The sequence below is a fragment of the Chenopodium album genome, chromosome 26 (assembly GCF_948465745.1).
Source record: "Chenopodium album chromosome 26, dcCheAlbu1.1, whole genome shotgun sequence".
Lineage (NCBI taxonomy): Eukaryota > Viridiplantae > Streptophyta > Magnoliopsida > Caryophyllales > Amaranthaceae > Chenopodium > Chenopodium album.
Window position 1 is genome coordinate 26,636,229 of NC_137859.1, and position 21,447 is coordinate 26,657,675.

The 21,447-nt window shown below is 37.7% G+C and overlaps 1 non-coding gene across 1 annotated transcript; it reads right to left on the reverse strand.

Annotated features, from left to right (window-relative positions):
- Positions 1-19,673: 19,673 nt before the first annotated feature.
- On the reverse strand, positions 19,674-19,779 carry LOC145618721 (small nucleolar RNA R71). Its single transcript, XR_014107983.1, has one exon. It is a non-coding gene; the product is annotated as a small nucleolar RNA R71 (small nucleolar RNA).
- Positions 19,780-21,447: the final 1,668 nt, after the last annotated feature.

The following is a 21,447-nucleotide window of genomic DNA, read 5'->3' on the forward strand; positions in this document are numbered from 1 at the left end:
ATAAAATGCTTTAAAGTTACCAATAAATTCTGAATTGTTTATGGTACTTTAAATTTATTAAACATAATTATTGAATTTTGCCTCGTTTTGTTTTTTATTGTAGATGAATAACTTATATGACAACACAGATTTCCCAATGAAACTCAATTTAAGGCTAAATCTCAGAAACTACAGGGAATGGGAGGACGAATTGAGAAATGTTCTCACAAGCCACAAGCTTGAAGCTCGTCTGTATGTACCCATTGGGAACAAGTGTGCTCTAGGTCAAGATCCTGAAAAGCATGCGAAATTAGTTTCGGATGCACAAAGGGTTAAGTACCTAATACTGGAATCTATTCCAAACTGTTGGTATAATAGGTTCAGACGGTATGAGGTGACCAACTTGTATCAATGTCTTCGTGCTATCTGTAGGGGTGGCATGGGGGCATTGGGTAATGGAGGTGTCAACGATCCTAATGTAAGAGAGGTCGTTAACTCGATCCCTCAGATTTACTATTCTTGGGCTGACAGTTTAAGGTATGAGAATTACAAGATTCATGGTAAGATAATGGCAAAGAAACTCTTACCTGGTTAGTCAGTGAGGAACCATGTCAATAAATTGATTGATTTGATCAATCAAATGGATATCCTTGGGAAACCGATCGATGATGACTCCGCGCGTGACATTATCTTGTTCTCGCTCCATGATGGTTTTGACATAGTAAGACTTTCTCATAATGATGAGGGATCATCCGCAAATTTGATAAACATCTTACTTAACCAAACTGAAGAGTACCTGATAAGGAGATAATCCCAATGCTTCTTTTATGGTGGATGGCAAGTCCATACACCAGGGTGTCCCCATTACACACCAGTGAAAACAGAATGTAAAGAGTTACTTGATGTTTTTGTTGTAGAGATTAATCTTACTTCATCTTCCACTTGGGTATTTGATACCGGTTGTGGTGCTCATATCGTTAATGACGTGCAGGGCTTGAAAGGAAGTAGGAAGCTAGATCCAGGGGAAGTAACACTTCGAGTAGGAAATGGAGCAAAAGTTTGCACTTGCTTTTGGGAGTTACCATTTGAGACTTCCTTCTGGACTTATTTTAGTACTTAATAATTGTTATTTCAGTAGGGGTGTCCATAATTTGGATTAAAACCGAAATCCAATCCAATCCAAACCGAATCATCAATTCGGATCAGATCCGAACTTTAAATCGGATCGGATCGGATTGAGATTTTTTGAAAATTCGGATTTTTGGATTGGATCGGATTGACCCTAATCGAATCCAAACTAAACCGAACACCGAAATTTTGAATTAAGCAAATATTTTATGGACTGTTGTGTTTTACAATTAGGCTTTAAACATTTAGCCCAATTGCTTCTCTAAATCTGCTGATAGTTGCTACTACTGCCTTAAGCCTTATATAGCTAAAAGTTGCTGCTTATATGCTAACGTTATTGATATTTGGTTAGTAATTATTGTAATGGAAATGATGTTTTCTTTTAGTTGTACTACAATTTATGTTAGTCAGATTATTTTTAGAATTGTATTGGACAAAATATTATTTTTATAATTGCATTTATATTTATGTATTAGTATATTTATTAAAGAAGATAATTAACATATTTTAATTCGGATTTTCGGATCGGATCCAAATAACCAAATTTTAATTCGGATTGAATCGGATTGGATTGAAAAAGTAATTCGGATCGGATCGGATTGAAAAATGAAAAACCGAATTATATTTCGGATCGGATCAGATATAGCCTTAATCCAAACCGAAAACCGAACGGACACCCCTAATTTCAGTTCTAGTTTTAGATACTGAGGGTTTTTCATTTGAAATAAGAGACAAGCGTTGTTTTATATCGAAAGAAAATATGTTATATGCTAATGCTAAGTTAATCAATGGCTTGTATGTCTTAGAATATGCAACTCATGTCTACAACATCGATCATAAAAAGCAGAAAACAGATGGTTCAAACCCAACTTACCTATGGCATTGTAGTCTTGGACATGTTAACCAAAAGCGCATCTAGAAATTACATAAGGATGGACTCCTTTCTTCTTTTGATTATGAATCATTTGAAAACTATGAGTCATGCTTGCTTGGGAAAATGACTAAGTCACCCTTTACGGGTATAGGTGAAAGAGCTAGTGACCTTTTGGGACTCATACATACAGATGTGTGTGGACCAATGAGTTCAAAAGCTAGAGGTGGGTTTAGTTACTTCATTACTTTCACTGATGATTTAAGTAGATTAGGTTACATTTACTTAACGAAGAACAAGTCGGAAGCCTTTGAAAAGTTCAAAGAATTCCAGAATGAAGTACAAAACCAGCTTGGGAAAACAATTAAGGCATTACGATCTGATCGTGGTAGCGAATATTTAACCCAAGAATTTGATGAACATATGATTAATTGTTGAATAATTTCACAATTAACCCCTCCAGGAACACCTCAGTTAAATAGTGTGTCAGAAAGGAGAAATAGGACTCTACTTGATATGGTTCGGTCCATGATGAGCTTTACTGATCTTCACATATCCTTTTGGGGATATGCATTAGAAGCAGCTTCCAGAGTACTAAACAGGACCCCGTCCAAAGCAGTTGAGAAGACATCATATGAGTTATGGAATGGAAGAGTTCCAAATTTGTCTTATCTCAAGATATGGGGATGTGAAGCCTATGTAAAACGTTTACAAAGCGATAAAATACACCCTAAATCAGAAAAATGTTTCTTCGTAGGTTATCCTAAAGAAACAAGAGGGTTTTACTTCTACAATCGCGAAGATAACAAAGTGTTTGTTGTTCGCGACGGTGTCTTTCTAGAAAAGGAATTCCTCTCTAGAAAGCCAAGTGGGAGTAAAGTGGTTCTCAAAGAAATTCGAGACGAGCAACAAATGGATGTGGATAACACCACGTTAGAGGCGAGGGCGCATGAGACGATTAATCATGCATTGGAGCAAGCTAATTCCACCAGCGAAACTCCTATCGTCCCACTTGAATCTAATTCATGCGAAAATCTTCAAGGAGTTGGAGAGAAAATTTCTACTATTGCTCCTACCCCACGTAGGCCTGCCAGAATCAGAAACAAACAAATTGTTGAGGTTCTGTTAATTGAGGATTCTGAAATCTTCCTATTGGAGAATGAGGAACCCACAACCTACAAGCAAGCTTTGGTGAGCCCCAACTCAGATAAATGGCTTGAGGCCATGAAATCCGAAATGGAATCGATGTCTGAAAATAAAGTGTGGACCCTAGTAGACTTGCCTAATGGAGTAAAACCCATTGGTTGCAAATGGGTCTACAAGATTAAAACAATCAATGATGGAAATGCCTACATCCATAAAGCAAGACTGGTTGAAAAAGGGTACAGATAGATTCATGGTATTGACTATGATGAAACCTTCTCCCCAGTAACAATGCTTAAGTCCATTTGGATTCTTCTAGCAATTGCCGTATTTTTTTATTACGAAATTTGGCAGATGGATGTCAAAACCGCCTTCTTGAATGGGTTCTTGATGGAGGAAGTGTACATGACACAACCTGAGGGTTTTGAAGATCTAGAAAATCCTAGAAAGGTATGCAAGCTTGAGAAATCCATTTATGGACTAAAGCAGGCATCCAGGATTTGGAATCTTCGTTTTGATGAAGCAATCAAAAGGTTTTGCTTTCTCAAAAGTGAAGAAGAGCCTTGTGTATACAAGAAGTCTAGTGGGAGCAGCGTAGTGTTCCTAGTCTTGTATGTGGATGACATACTACTCATGGGAAATGACATACCAATGCTTGAATCAGTCAAGGAATGGTTGAAAAGTTGTTTTTCCATGAAAGACTTAGGAGAGGTCGAATACATATCGGGGATCAAAATCCATCGAGACAGGTGTCGAAGGATGATTGGATTAAGTCAAGAGACTTATATTGATAAGGTTCTTGATAGGTTTTCCATGAAAGACTCTGAGAGAGGATTTCTCCCCATGTCTCATGGCATTACTCTCAGTAAATCTCAGTGCCCTAAAACGGCAGAGGAGATGAGACGCGTAAGTGATAAACCTTATGCTTCGGCAATAGGATCAATCATGTATGCCATGATATGTACAAGGCCGGATGTTGCATATGCTCTAAGCATGTGTAGCAGGTTTTAGGCAAACCCAGGAGAAGCACACTGGACAGCTGCCAAGAACATCCTTAAGTACTTGAGAAGGACTAAAGAGATGTTTCTAGTGTATGGTGGCGAAAAGGAATTGGTTGTCACAGGTTATACGGATGAGAGTTTCCAAACAGACATAGATGACTATAGATCGATCTCAATTTGGGTGCATATTCTGTCTGAATGGAGGAGCAGTGAGCTGGAAAAGGTCAAAGCAAAGCACTGTCGCAGACTCTAGGACAGAATCAGAGTATATGGCTGTTGTTGAAGCAGCTAAAGAAGCAATTTGGATAAAGAAGTTCCTAATTGAGCTGGACATTCTACCAAGTCCTCAAAAGGGAATCGAGTTGTTTTGTGACAATAATGGTGCTATTGCTCAATCAAAGAAAGCTAGGTCACATTTCAAATCCAAACATGTAGAGAGGAAGTATTACCTCATTCGAGAGATCGTTGACATAGGAGATGTCAAGATGTGCAAAATTCATACGAATGAGAATATCGCTGATCCACTTACTAAACCCCTTCCAACTCCAAAGCACGAGAAACATGCTAATGAAGCTGGATTGAGGCAAATGATGTAATTAGAAGTTGTTTTTTCTTTTCAGAATAATAAATTACATATGTAATTCATTCATTTGCAGAATTATGTTTAATCAGAAATTCTATTATTTCTCTTATTTAATTGTGGTTTTAATATTAAATAAAATGTCCAAAATAATTATGAATTGATGGGCTCACTAGGTTGATGACCTTTTGAATGAAACCCCACATTTAAACAAAATTCATACATTATTTAAGTTCCTAGTTCGAAATCATTAAACTGGACATAATTGATTTCACAAATTAGAACTAGCATGTAAGATTGATTGGATAGTGCAGTTTCATGGGCTATGGGAGCATAGTGATGATGCTCGGCCAATCACATGGCTATGCATGAATGATGCATGATCGAACTATAAACCAACTTTGAAGTTCAAGTATCGAACTTCCGGATATATTAGTGGATTCCTTTGACATGAGTGGAACACTGATTCTATTCAATGATTGTTTTGACTATGGTACATTCAAACGTCTTGCCGTAACTGGAGATTATAAAGGATGTTTCCCGGTCACTTCATGAATTGAGTAGGAGCTTTTGTTGCCACAAGACTGGATTGAGTCTACCTATTGACTAGGAATGTGTCTTGGCCCCTTGAAGAGGGAGAATTCAGAAAATGCATGGCCGTGCTCAAATGTGTTACATAGTAACCATTTGTTTTGTAGTTCTAACTCAGATTTCAAGAAAAGATTAGTAGAATAATATGATCATGATGACATGAGATGCAATCACATTATCAAATCGACACACAATGACTTAAGGAATTTGAATATTGTGCACTTGTCTCAAACAAGTGGGAGATTGAAGGAGTTATGTCTTCGATAAGTGCAATTACTAGATATATCAAAGGATCACAGTTATGGAGATAATAAGTTCATACTATAAGGTTCCCAATGTCTATTGCTAGATATGACAATTGGTCTTTGGGCTTGTCAAATGGTCCAAAGCCTTATAGAATGGATCCTACAAGGTCACACACTAGAGTATTGGGTTAAACAAGTTAGAGGCCCATTATTGGGCCTCATGAGTATATGACACACCTTATGTTTGGGCTTGGATTGTAAGTAGAGTTTAATTAGGATTTGGACATGGTTTTATTTTCTAGATATGATCTATAAATATAAAACATGCCCAGGGTTGCATGACACAACAATTTACACACTGTGAATTGTCAGACAAGCAACCAAGAAATCCCAAACCCTAATTCTCTCTCTCACTTTCGGCCCTCTCTCTCTCCTCCCCTTGTCCGTGCGTTCCTTCTCCCTTGGTGGTTCGTGTGGTGGTGCGTGGGTGGTGTTGTGGTGTGCTCGTGACTCTAATCTCCGTTAAAGGTTGATTGAAGCGTTCGATCACAATTAACTACCATTAGTGGAGGTTTGATCCGTGCTCGTGGACTAAGTAGAGGAATCACACGTGGGGTTCTTTGTCTCCCGTGTTCTTTTTTGATCACTAGTGGAATCACGCTTCAAAGGTATAATTCTTACTTCTTTATGTGTTGTGCATGAGATCCTTGGTTGGTGCTACATGAATATGATTCATGTTAATTCCGCAATTAGTACCTATAATATCCTACACTTTTAAGGTGCCACTTGGCAGCCGGCTAGTAGCGCTTGAAGTGTGGAGGTGGCGGCTAAATTGGAGCTCCTTGGGGACTAAGTTTGGTCCCCTCCCCTCCATGTGGTCCTAACCTAATATTTCACCTAAATGTGCCACTTATTGATTTATTAGCTGGTGCTTTTTTTTTGTTTTTAATTTAAAAAATAAAAGGAATAATTAATTCTCCCACATTGATGGAAAAGCAAATCTGATCTTACTCATCCTTTTCCTTATAAATACCCAAGTTGGGGTATGGGAAAAATCACTTCAGTAAGTGTTGAAAAAAGGCATCACTATTGTGAAAACCTTTGAACACATTAATTACTCGGGTTTAGGTCAGGATTTGCTAACTCCTAAGTATTGGACCATTTTCGGTGCTCGGGTTATGGGTGGACTTCGTTGGAGGTCCTCGTGTGAGCGGGACTTAGAGCTTTCGAAGTAAGGGCTTTTTTAGTGAGCGACGCACGCGCCAAAGGTATTAATCTCTTTCTTAATCTTGTTGTTTAAGTTAATTATGCTTTATGGTTATAAATATTGTCAGTGTGATCTTGGCTCGGGTTTTCTTCCGCGGTGAGTTGGACTCATCAAACCCCAATAATGTCTACTCCACACAAATTTCCAGCAATATTTATGCTCATTAAATCACTCATAATTTAATTAAAACAAGCTAAAAATTAATTTAAAACCCCTTACTTTAATCCCAATTAATGGGTAATCAAAAATCTCTTCTACAAACTCAATTATAGCATACTAATCAAAATTCCAACTTTATTGAATTATTAAAACTTGTTGATTTTTTTTTAAAACACCCAAAACAAAGATTTAAAACATCCATAATCAAATTCCATCATCATTCATTAATTTAGAAACCTACGGTTTTCAATTTAGGGCTTTTTAATTCAAAAATAAATCTGAAAATTAATTTGCATCAAATATCACAAAATCATCACAAAACCCATAATTAATAACTAGATTTAGGATTAAAACAAAAAAATTAAAAAAAAGAATAATTTTTTTTGTTCGACAGCCGCAAATAGCAGCCACCACGGCACCGCGACTAGGCTGTTGCCGCTGCGACTGCTGGTGCTGCGCCGGTGGCTATGGTGGTGCGTGTTGGTGGTGACACCCGTGCAAAACAAAAGGGAAAGGGGAAAAGAAAGAAAAAAAAAAGGAAATAAAATAAAAGAGAAAAGAGAGAAAATTTACCTTTAGGTATTCTCCACTCTGGGCAAAGGTCAATTTGCTCATGTATTGAATATTTATACCCCTTTTTTTTTTAGAAACCCTCTTACCCTTAAATTCCCTTTCTATTCTTATGATGACTGTCATTTATGGCACTCATAGGGTAGTCTTTTAGGGTTATTTCTTTCCCTTTTTCATGCTTTCTTCTCTAAATTTTGGTCCTTTTTCCTTTAGTTTCTCTTTTTCCTCTTTTCTTTATGATTCTCGTGTTTTTATCGTGTTTCATTTATTTGGCTCTTTTTCCGTTTTATTTCCTTTCTTTGTTTACTTGTGTAGGTATTGTGAGAATCACCTTGGCAAAAGGCTTCAATTCGGGACCTTAATGATCAAGCAAGGAAGAAGCACTTGGCTAGAGAGGGCTTGGAGAGGCCTTGGAGAGGCCTCGGAGAGGTCTCCAAGGAAATTCCAGCAAGCCGCGGGAGCGGGTAATCTTGCCGCGGGCGCGGGCTTATATTGTTCAAAACTGCCAAAACTTGGCAGGAACTTGCCGCGGTTGCCCCGCGGGCTCTCTGCGGGCGCGGGTAAGATGGAGAGGCCGCTCCTTTCAGAGAGACCGCGGCCCCCTGATCAGGCTTTGGGAGCAGGGGATTAGCCGCGGGCGCGGGTTCTGCCCAGATAGCCCGCGGAGGGTTTGACAGGCTAAAATCGTATCACCTAATCAAAAATAGTTACCTAAGTCCACTAGCTTATGCAGATAGGGAAGTAGGGTCGAATCCACAGGGAAACAAGTCTTTCTACTCCTAATTAATTATTATAATCTAAATTATTAAAGTAACCAATATTTTTGTGAATAAAAATTATACTACGTAGATTATGAGTAAGGAGAATAATTAGGGAAGAAATCAATGATAATAAAGCCTAGGGCATAGGTTCACTAATAAACAATATTCCAGGGTAAAACATAATAATCAATCATCAATGCATTAATTAATCAGATCATAAAGGGCTTTCCCTACGTATTACAATCACAGAGTTAATTTACCGGTATCAAATCTCATCTCTCGAATCTCGACCTAACCATTTATAAATTAATCTGCCTATTGAAACTAAGCCTAAACATCAATTCTCATCTCTCGAATCTCGAATCAATATTGCTAAACTAATACAATTAAACCTGGCCAAATCTAATTGCATAGCATTTAAACAATCAATAGGAAATCAATTAAGCATTAACAATCAATAATCATAAAATTACCCCTTCATATTATTTATTAGATCCCCATAAACCCTAGAAAGAGAACTACTTAGACATAATTAAAACTAAACAAAACATAATAATTAAACAAGACATGAAGAAATTGAATGAATAAAAATACTGAGATTAATAAGAGAGAAATCGTACCGAGACGGTGGAATTACAATGGAGTTTAAGGAATAAGAGAGAAAGTCTAAGTAGAGAGAGAAGGAATTAAAAACTAGAGTAGAGAAGTGAAAAAAAGAGGTATCTAATCTTGCCTAATAAAACTACATTAATACTAAGCAAGCCTTATTCGCTAAACAAAACTGAACGGAATCAACTAAGTCTCAAAGCAACACGAGCGCGGTCAGGCAGTGGCTCGCCCGACCGGGCCCGTCCTTTTCTTCACATAACACCTTCTCACACCCGGCCGGGCGCGTGTTCCGGGCGCGGGCTTCCTTAAACGTTGCTTCGCCCCGCCCGGCCGGGCGCGCCTTCGGGCGACCCTTCAGTGGTCTGGGCGAGGCTTTTTAGCCTCGGGCTTCTACCTCTGGGCCTCCGAACTCGGTCTAAGTGCTATCGAACTGAGCCCTTAGTCACCGATTGATACCTCCGATCAGTCTCGGGCTATCGAACGTGGTCGCGGTCTTCCAACGCTTGTAGATGCTCCTCGAAAACCCGGGAAAATGCTCCAAGTACGCAAATTCCTACAAAACTCAAGCAAAACTACCAAAACACTGGAAAACACAAATTAGTAATAAAAGTGGCTCAAAGGAGCCAAAAACACTACTAATTACGACCAAGGGACTGGGATAAATATATATGTAAATTGAACACATCAGGGTTCCGAACCCATTTCTCCGCGGGCGCGGGTCTATCGGGAGAGGGCGCGGGAGCTGCCGATTTCTTCTTAGCTTATAAATAGAGTTGTATTTCCTTATTGAAACCAACTTTTTGATAATATTTCATTAGCTTAGTTTTAGAGAGAGAATTTAGAGAGAAGTTAGAGAGTAGTTCTTGGTTTTGGATTTGTAACTCAACATTTGATCAATCAAGTTTGGATATCTTCATTTTCAATCATCAATATTAGTGAGAATCTCTTCCTTCTTTCATCTCTTACTTACTTGCTATTTGATTTATGCTTGATGCTTGTTTTTCATTGGATTTAAGTTTGATATTATTGAATACTTTGATTTCTATTAGATTTTGATATAGAATGATGATCAATGCAATTTCTAGTCATTTGTTCTTGAATTTCACCATGATTAGTGAGTAGATTAGTTGCTAGGGAAAGGGGGAAGCATGTTTGATTAATGAAATTGCTAGTTGATGCTCTTTGATTGATTGATTTGTTGCAATTAAATTGGTTGACATAGTTTTGCATGAGATTGATTAGACTAGGATTGATTACCCTATAAGATTAATCTAGATTGCATTGCAACTCTTAATGACATGAACAATTAATTTGAAGGTCGCTCTAAATTATTGAGTTTGTTTGTGATTCTTCTTGGTTTGCCTTTCATAGTGACCACTAGATTGGCCTATAGTAGATAGCATTTGAGCTCTCTTGATTGCTACTATTGTTTGTCCATTGCAATACTTGAATTAATTGATTGAGCTCTAAACTAGCATTATCATTGATCTTGCATGTGGAACCCATATCCCTAGTGTTTAGACCTTTGATTACTTATTAAACTTGTTTTAGTTCACTTTAGTACCAACCATACTCTCAATTTCATCTTAGAGGTAGCTTGACTTAGACTTTAGTTTTCATTATTGTATTCCCTTGGGATCGACCCTTTGAAGGAGTTAGGTCTTCGTCGTGTGCAATTACTAGATATATAATTGGATAAAATTATGGAGATAATTAAGTCCGGACATTTGGGTCGTCGTTTTGCCATAGCTAGAGGTACTTACGATCTTTGGACTAGTAAAATAGGCCAAAGCCCAATTGGACGGATCCTATAAGGTCACACAAAGGGGCTAGATCGAGCATTAGAGGACGAGGCCCATCATGGGCCTCATCACTCTAGGTGGCCGGCCATGTAGGGGCTTTAAGAGGCTATTGGGCTTCGTGCCCTAGTCTAAATATAATGAGATTATAATTAGACTAGGTGCCTAGGTTTGCAGATATGAAGTTTACTGATCATTTAGATCAAACCCTAATTAGCAAACATGAAACCAACCCCTCTCATACTCCCTCTCTCACGTCACTCTCCTCCTCCCGGCGCCGGTGGTGTCTCGTGGTGGTTGTAGTTCGTGCAGTGGTCGGTTGTCCGAAAAGGTGGTGATCGTGGTTTTCCTCAATCACTCGACCAATCTAGTATTGGTGGACGGCTCGTTCGAATCTCGTGGACTAAGTAGAGCAGCAACACTTGGGGCTCTATTCTCTCCCTAATTTGCCTGTCGAATAGCTTCGTGGAATTCACGCTTCAAAGGTATGATTATGTGTCTTGTGTGTTATGCATGCGATCCTTGGATTAGGTACTCTATTGAATATGATTCATATATATTATTTCCGCTGCGTAGTACCTTTAAACTCCTACAGTGGTATCAGTTAGCCTCTTGCATGAACGCGCTAGATCATAATAATACGATTATTTGATGTCCACGTTAATTTTATAATCAATTAAGAGGGAGAAATTAATTTAATTATGGTTCGATTATTATTTTAATGTGATTAAACTTTTGGAATAGATAAAATGCGATTTAATTATGCTCAAATAGCCATGAAAGAACCGAATTTTGCGCTAATATGCTCGAAAATTTCGAGCCCTAGATCCCTAATTTCGAAAATTGCAAGCCCTAAAATATGATTTTTGTGCTTGATTTTGATTTAATTCTATTTGTTTTATGCTTCATAATTTAATTGGGTTGAATTATGCAAAAAAATGTTTTATGTATGATCATAAATTTGATTTTAAAAGTTATAATTAAATTGGGATTAATTTTATGATGAACCCTAATTTTAAAGTTGAATGTGATTTAATTTTAATCTTATGAACTAATTTAATTTAATTAGGATAAGTGTTATTTTAATTAAATTAAAACATAAAAAAAAATTTAATTTAAGGTCGGCAACCGCGGCTGGGTGGCGCAGCCACGGCGGCTGCCGACCAGGTGGTGGTCCAAGAGGGAGGGGAAGGGGAGGGCGGAGGTCCGGTGGCCGTGGACAGTAGCGTGCAAGTGTTGCACAGCTGCTGCCACGGCTGGAGCAGGGCTGCGGCTGCTGCCTTGCACGGCAGTGGCTGCTGCAAAGCCGCCATCCACCGTGGCTAGCCAAGGCTAGCCAACCACGGTGGCCTGCAGCCCAGCAGTAGCAGCTGCCGCGCTGCTGCCCTTGCGGCAGTGGCTGCTGTCACGGCAGCCAGCCACCGTGGCTAGCTTCGGCTAGCCAACCACGGTGGCCGGCGTTGGTGGTTGCGGTATTTTCAAAAAAAAAAAAATTTCTGTTTTGAAAAATTATTTCAGGATAATTACGAATTATTTTGGGATAAAATCAATTTTGTTTTGGATAAGTTAAAATATTTTCAAAATTTGATCTTTTATTTTAGGATAAACTCAAATATTCAAAAGTTGTTATATTTGATATTATCCATATTTAGTTTGTTATTTTGTAATTATCCTAAATTAAAGTGGTTAATTATGGATAAGATTGATAAGGATATTCTGAGCATATTCCAAAAGGATAATAATTGATTTAAATAATCCAATTATCCCATAATTAGATTAGGATGTAGTTGATTTTAAAATTATATGATTGGCTAGTAATTAGGATAGAATCTCCTAAATTAGTTAGGATAATCATGGAAGATTAAATATGATTTATCTTTCTAGATTAAAATATGATTTGATTCTATCTCATGACTAAATTAAATATATGATATTTTATGAACCGTCATGAATAATATATGATATTATCTAATTATGATTAAAATATAAGATATTTTAGGAAATGCGTTGACTTTATTATGAACATTCGATGTTGTAGTTTAGACAAGCATGTTGAGTGAATTATTATATGGCACTTTTCTAATATATGATATTATGTTGCTATATATAGACTAGTAGGGCCCATAGATTCTTAAATATGATCTGCGTATCGTGATGTATTTTTGTAATCTAAATACGGTCTGTGTACCGTTGAGTATTTTTATAACTTTTATTTAATGTTAATAGAATAGTTATTTAAATGGTGTTAGCCCAAAAGAAGCCCATGAAGTGAAGGCCCGAAGGAGCAAGGTGGATGAAGATCCATGATGATTCAAGTGGGAGCATTTTCATTTCTAGTTTTCTTACGACTAAGGGGCCATACTACGTCATGATTATTTTATTGCATTAGTAGATTATGCATGTTTAGGTTTATTTATGTTGATTGATGATGCGCTAGAGTTCACTAAATAATCACAACATAATAAATCTAGATCCCAGTAATATTGAGGTAGCTTTTCCAATTAAAAACCCGATGAAACCTTTGACATTTATGATGGGTCATGCCAAAGCTGGGCATCATATTTTTCATTGGGGAGTGGGGGTAGGACAAATTCTACACTTTTGATTGGTTATACTCAACAAGGTTACCTAAAGATAAAGTTTAGAACCTTGAAGGTAAGGGTAATAATTAAACATGTGATGATTTATTATTCAAACAAGAGTTACAAGAGTTGTAATCAGTAAAGAGTTTACTCACCTTGAAAATGTAATGGTTGATGGCAGGGCCAAAGTCCGGTTAATTATTGCACGAATAAAGGGTCTTGGAATCACTTAAAATTCAATTGGGGTCATTTAACTATTGAATAAAGTGTTTTAAAGTTACCAAATGAATGTGTTTTGTGGTACTTTAATTTATTAAACATAATTATTAAACTTTGCCTTATTTTCACATAGATGGGTAGCCGTAATCATAATGACAGCAACGTTTACAATTTGCGACCATTCCTTGAGAAGGATAGGTTGACAGGGGAAAACTTTTCCAACTGGGAAAGAATGCTAAGGCTTGTTCTGAAATCTGAAGGTAAGGAGGATGTCATTGATAACCCATTACCAGGGCCTCTGCCAGAAAATCCAACTGCGGCAGAGATCAAGAAGCACAAGGAAGCTCATGATAGAGCTATGCCTATCACTTGCTTAATGATTGCTACCATGGAACCTAGTCTTCAAAAGCGTTTTGAGGACCATGATGCCTACTCAATCATGGAAGAGCTCAAAGTTTTATTTAAGAAACAAGCTAGAGTTGAAAGGTATGAGCTTCATCGTGAGATTATGGATTGTAGAATGGAGAAGGGTGCCACAGTTCATGATCATGTTTTCAAAATGGTTGGCCTAATTCAAAGTATGGAGAAACTGGGGTACCCAATTAGTGATGATTTGGCAACAGACATCATTCTCCACTCACTTCCAGAAAGTTTCAACCAGTTTATCAGGAACTTTAACATGACTGCGAATGCAAAGACTATGAATCAATTGCATGCAATGCTGGTTAGTGCTGAGAAACAAATCCCTAAGGAACCTAAGAAGGAAGTTCTTATGATTCAAAAGGGAAAGGGGTTCAAGAAGAAGGGCAAAAGGCTAGTGCCAAGAGCAAGGGCAAGCAAGTTGCCAAGGCTCCTGAAAAGCCTATGGCGAATCCAAAACCCAAAGCTGCAAGTGAGAGTGAATGCTTTTACTGCAAGAAGAAAGGGCATTGGAAACGCAATTGGCAGAAATACCTTGATTTCCTCAAGAAGAAGAATGGAGCATCAACCTCAGGTATTATGTTATAAACATTTTGACTTTCACTAAGGTATGTGATACCAAGTTGCAGAGCTTAACATTGTGATGTTGCGCAGGAACTGCAAACAAGTGAAGCTAGCATGGAGATGGAGCTTGAAGGTGCACTAGGAGTATTTAAGTGGCCAGAGATAGCTTCATAGTTTTATTTTCTGATTAGTTTATCATGACATTTAGAACAATTTCCAGTTTTTGATGAGACAATGTTTCGGTTTTCTTGTTTTGAATATTGATTTGGTTTTACTTGGCTTGGACAAATGTTGATCCATGACCAAGGTAATAAATTGTTTTCATTTTGCTAGATATGAGTTAATTTTGGTTTTATGACATTGATATAAGTAGATCACAAAAGTAAATTAGATGATTCAAAGTAAACTTACTTATAAACAAAGTAAGGTTAGGTCACATAAACCATTTGCACATCCAAAGTTATGGATGGACTCTTATTCTTATATGATTATGAATCACTTGAGAATTAGAAGTCATGCTTGATAAGGTAAAATGACCAAGTTACCTTTTAGTTGAAAGGGTAAAAGAGCTATAATGACCTTTTGGAACACAAACATATGATGTGAGTGTACCATAAATTCAAGATTTAGCAAAAGGATTTAACTATTTCATTGCTCTTATTAACGATTTAAGTAAATATGTCGATAATTACTTAATGAAATAAAAGTTGGAATCATTGAAATGTTCAAAATTCCAAAATGAAATGTAAGATCAAATTTGAGATAAACAATTTAGCACCACAATATGATTGTTGTAATAAATATTTAACTCAAAAACAAATGATCATCTAAAGGAATTGTTGAATTTGTTCACAATCCAGAAACATTACAATTAAAATGTATGTATAAAGCAGGAATCAAACTTTGCTTGCCATGGTTCGATCCAAGATTTAATGATTTACAAATATCGTTTTGAGGATATGCATTAGAACAACAACAATTGTGAATATACTAAACAGAAAACTTAACCAAAGCAGTAGAAAGGATGGAAATGTTCCAAAGTAATCTTTTCTAAACAGGATTGAGGGAGTATGAAATATATGTAAAATGTTTACAAAGTTACATAATAAACCCTAAATCAGAGGTATTATTCCTACAATCGCGTAGAAACAAAATGTTTGTTGCTCGCGATAGTGTCTTTATAGAAAGAAATGTCTCCCTACAAAGCCAAGTGGGTGTAAAAAGATCTCGATGAGATTCGAGACGAGCAACAAATGGATGTCGATAACACTACATTAGAGACGAATGCGCATGAAATCAGCTAATTTGATAAAACATGTGTCGAAGCAAGCTAATTCAAGTAGCGAGACTTCTATCGTCCTACTAGAATGAAATGCTTCAAAGAGTTGAAGAGAATAATTCTATTGTCGCTCATACCTATCGCAGGTTACTTAGGATTAAAACAAACAGTTTGTTGGAATTCTAGTATAAGGTGGATTCTAAAATTTTCTTATTAGAATGGTTAGAATCCATGCCTACAAGCAAGCTTTGGACAAGTGCCAACTCAGGAAGTGGCTTAAAGCCAAGAAATCCAGAATGGACTCCATGTCTATAAAGATGTGCTAGTCCATGATAGTCTTGCAAATGGGGTCAAACCTATTAGTTATGCAAGCCTATTCGGATTATTTCTAGTTATGGAAATCAAAATCACTTTCATGAAATGTTCTTGATGGATGGTATGTATATGATACAACCTTAGAGTTTTGAAATCCAGGAATTCCTAGAAAGTTTTGCAAACTTCAGAAATTCATTTATGGATTGAAGTGAGCATTAGGGAGTTGGAATATACATTAGGAAATCAAACAGCTTGATTACCATGGAAGAATGAAAAGAAATCTTATAGAGACAAGAAGTTTAGTGGGAGCAATTGGTCTTCTTAGTCTAGAATGTAGTTAACATACAGTTCATATGAAATGATATATCAATGTTTGAATAAGTCAAGCAATGGTTAGAAAGATTGTTTATATATGGGAGACTTAGGAGATGTTGAGTACATATTGGGAATCAAAATCCACAAAGTGAATCTTGAAGAATGACTAGACCTAATCAAGAGACTCGTGTTGATAAGGTTCTTGACAAGTTCAAGATGCAAGGTTCTAAGAGAAAATCTCTTCCCATGTCTCATGGTTTTAGACTCAGTAAAACTCAGTGCTTTAAAAGCTAGTGGAGTTTAGTTGTAAAGGCAATGTACCTTATGCTTTTACAAAAGGGTCCATTACATGTGCCATGAAATGTACAAGGCAAGTTGTTACATATGACTTGTGCATATGTAGCAAGTTTCAAGCAAACACAGAATAAGCATACAGAAAGTTACCAAGAACAAATCCTTAAGTACTTGAGAAGCGCTAAAGGAATTTTTCTAGTTTATGGTGTTAAAGGTAAACAAGTTGTCAAAAGTTTTAGGAATGCAAGTTTTCCAAACAGGCAAGATAATTCTAGACTTTGATTTAGATGCATATTTTGTTAGTATGGAGAAGTATAGTGAGCTTGAAAAGTTCAAAGCAGAGCACTATTGCATGCTCAATGTCAGAATATGTATATTAAGCTATAGTCGGATAGTTTTAGAGGAAGTTTGGATTAAAATGTCATATGACTAAAGGGTCACCTTTGCCCAAGAACAAAGGAGTCAGGGTCACATCACAAATCCAAACAAATGGATATGAGATATCGCCTCAGTTATGAGATCATTAACCAGCGGGAGGTCAAGTTTTGCAAAGTTTTATTATGAGTAAGAAATCACTAAACCCCTTCCATAGACTATGGTGTGAGAGTCATACTAAAGTCTTGGATTAAAGCAAATTATGTAATTTAAGTTGTGTATGTTTGAGAAAAACATATTACATAAGAAAATACATCAATTTGCAGAATTATGTTTAAAATAGAAATTGTTATTTCTCTTATTTAATTATGGTTTTGAAATTAAATAAAATGTCCAAAATAATTATGAATTGATGGGCTCACTAGGTTGATGACCTTTTGAATGAAACCCCACAGGTGAACAAAATTCATATATTATTTAAGTTCCTAGTTCAAAATCATTAAAATGGACATAAATGATTTCAATGAATGGACTAGCATGTAAGATTGATTGGATAGCGCAGTTTCATGGGCTATAGGGGCGTAGTGATGCTCGGTCAATCACTTGGATATGCATGAATGATGCATGATCGAACTACTGACCTACTTTGAAGTTCAAGTATAGAGCTTCCGTATATATTAGTGGATTCCTTTGACATGAGTGGAACATTGATTTCATTCAATGGATGTTATGGCTGTGGTACACTCAAACGTCTTCCCGTAACTGGAGATTATAAAGGGTGTTTCCCGGTCATTTCAGAAGTTTAGTGGGAGGCTTGTTGCCACAAGATTGGATAGAGTCTACCTATTAAATTAGGAAATGTGTCATGGCCGCTTGAAGAGGGAGAATTCAGAAAATACGTGGTCGCGTTCAAATGCATTACTCAATAATCGTTTGGTTTTGTAATTCTAACTCAGATTTTAAGAAACGATTTGTAGATTAATATGATCTCGACATGTGATGCAATCATATTATCAAATAGACATATACATTGACTTAAGGAATTTAAATATTGCACCCTTATCTCAGACAAGTGGGAGATTGAAGGAGTTATGTCTTCGTCGTGTGCAATTACTAGATATATAATTGGATCAAATTATGGAGATAATTAAGTCCGGACATTTGGGTCGTCGTTTTGCCATAGCTAGAGGTACTTACGATCTTTGGACTAGTAAAATAGGCCAAAGCCCAATTGGACGGATCCTATAAGGTCACACAAAGGGGCTAGATCGAGCATTAGAGGACGAGGCCCATCATGGGGCCTCATCACTCTAGGTGGCCGGCCATGTAGGGGCTTTAAGAGGCTATTGGGATTCGTGCCCTAGTCTAATTATAATGAGATTATAAATAGACTAGGTGCCTAGGTTTGCAGATATGAAGTTTACTGATCATTTAGATCAAACCCTAATTAGCAAACACGAAACCAACCCCTCTCATACTCCCTCTCTCACGTCACTCTTCTCCTCCCGACCCCGGTGGTGTCTCGTGGTGGTTGTAGTTCGTGCGGTGGTCGGTTGTCCGAAAAGGTGGTGATCGCGGTTTTCCTCAATCACTCGACCAATCTAGTATTGGTGGACGGCTCGTTCGAATCTCGTGGACTAAGTAGAGCAGCAACACTTGGGGCTCTATTCTCTCCCTGATTTGCCTGTCGAATAGCTTCGTGGAATTCACGCTTCAAAGGTATGATTATGTGTCTTGTGTGTTATGCATGCGATCCTTGGATTAGGTACTCTATTGAATATGATTCATATATATTATTTCCGCTGCGTAATACCTATAAACTCCTACACCCTTAACTTGCCCTATATTCATATAAGGTTGGTTAGGTGTTTACAAATTTAGTTTGACTTGGGAAAAGTGTAGATAACGACATGCAATTTCCTCTAGCAAAAAATGGCGCCGTTGCCGGGGAGTGCTATTGGTGCTTAGCTTTTGTTGTTGAGTCTACTTCATTTTATTTGTAAAAAAAAATACAAAAATATTTTGTTTCTTTAGGCTACACTTGTAGACGTGCTACTAATATTTTCTTTGAGTTTTGCATGCATAGAACCCGTGATCGTTCCATTGTTCCTCTTGATCCGGAAATTGAGAGAACTCTTTCAAGGAGGAGAGTGGCTAATAGATCCTTGGGTTATAGTTCTTCAAGCGAAGAAGAGATTCAAGAAGAGCAAGGCATGGGTGAAAATCCTAGAGTGGCCTTGAAGGAGCTTGGAGAGCTTGGAGTGCCCGGTGCATATAGGTTTGAGAGCGGCATAGCTCCACCTACTACACCGGCAAATGACTTCGAAATTCGGCCGGCAATTATCACCTTAATTGAGAGGAGACAATATAGTGGGGCTAAGAATGAGAGCCCATTGAACCATCTTATGGAGTTTGAAAAATATTGCAACAACATCAAAGTCAATGGGGTTTCTCAAGAATTCATCCGCCTCAAGTTGTTCCCCTTCTCTCTCATAGGATGATCTTTGGAGTGGCTAGACAAAGAGGTGAAGCCCAACTCCTTGAGAACATGGGATGATGTCACAAAGGCCTTCTTGTCCCGCTTCTACCCTCAAAAGAAGACGGCGGAGGCAAGAGCCTTGATTCAAGGGTTCAAGCAAAGGCCAAGTGAAAGCCTTTACGAAGCATGGGAGAGATTTAAAGAGTATCAAAGGGAGTGCCCTCACCATGGAATCCCAACATACCAAGTGATCCAAATCTTCTATGGCGGTTTAAGTCCCCAAGGCAAGTCGTGCCTTGATAGAGGGGTCGGGGGCCCTATCATGAACAAGACCGAAGAAGAAGTTGTGGACATTATTGAGGACGTGGTGACCTATTATAGGGATTGGCAAGATGGGGAGAGGGACTCTTCAAGCAAGCAATCTTCATTGTACTCGGTGGACCATCTAAATACGATCAACAACCTTTCATCCCAAATGACAAACTTGGGAAAGGAGGTAATCGCAATCAAAGCTAAGTTGGGGAGCACTTCTTCCTCTTCTCAAGCTTCGACTCTTCCCTCCCAATTTAAGGGGAGAGGTACTCCTTCTAACTCTCAACCCCCTCCCTCTTGAAATAATATTCCTATGGGTTGTTTGTTTTGTGATGCATGTGGATCGTATGATCATGACTCTAGTACTTGTCCTAATGAATGTGTTGATGAGTTTGATAATAATGAGAAGTGAGCATGTGAATTATGTGTCACATAACAATGTTCAAAGGTTTGGTAATCAAAGAGGTCAATGAAATAGGAATTACCAAGGCCAAGGCAAGTTTGACAATTATAACCAAGGTGGTGGTTATAGAAACCAAGGGAACCAAGGTTCTCGTGGTAGCTATAATAACCAAGGTTATAGTGACCAAAATCAAAGCCAAAATTATGGTAATCAAGGCCAAAGTTATGGTAACCAAAACCAAGGTTATGGAAATCATAACCAAGGTAGTGGTAATCATAATCAAGGTGGTGGTAACCATAATCAAGGTTATGGTCAAAGTCAAAATAGGGGTACTTGGAACAATCAAGGAAGGGGTAATTTTCAAAATAATTCTCAAAGAGGTCCCCCACCCGGATTTGTTCCAAAGACTCAAGGTGAAAATTCCTATTCACAACCTTCTTCACCTAGGACTAATTTGGAAGAAATAATTGAGAATCAAACCAAGTTGTTGAACACATACATGGCCTTTAGTGATAAAAAATTCAATGAAATGATGACCCACAATAAAATGCTTGAAAACCAAATTTCTCAACTTGCTAATGCCTTGAAAGATCATGCAAGACCTTCTTCTTTACCTTCCCAAGGTAGTGATCCCAAGAAACCCGTGAATGCTATTGTTACAAGGAGTGGAAAGGTTCTTGAGGAGAGATTGCCTAGGAAGGGTGAAGATAAGCAGATTCCTAAGGAGGCTTTGGATGAGAATGAGGGGGATAGGGCATCATTGGATGAGGTTGTGGTTGAGACACCTAGAGAGGTGAGAGTAGAGAAAGAAATTGTGAAACCCAAGCTCCCCTACCCACAAAAATTCATGAGACACAAATTAGATGAACAATTTGGGAGATTCATTGAGATGCTAAAACAACTTCATCTTTCTCTACCTTTTACCGATGTGATCAACCAAATGCCAAATTATGCCAAATTCCTAAAAGACATTTTGAGTGGGAAAAGAACTTGTGAGGTTGTGGAGACCATCAACTTGACCGAAAATTGTAGTGTTATCATCATGAACAAAATGCCACCCAAGTTGAAAGACCCCGGAAACTTCTCCATCCCTTGTGCCATTAACAAGATGCAAATTGATAATTCCTTATGTGATTTGGGAGCTAGTGTGAGCCTAATGCCATATTCGGTTTATCAAAGACTTGAGC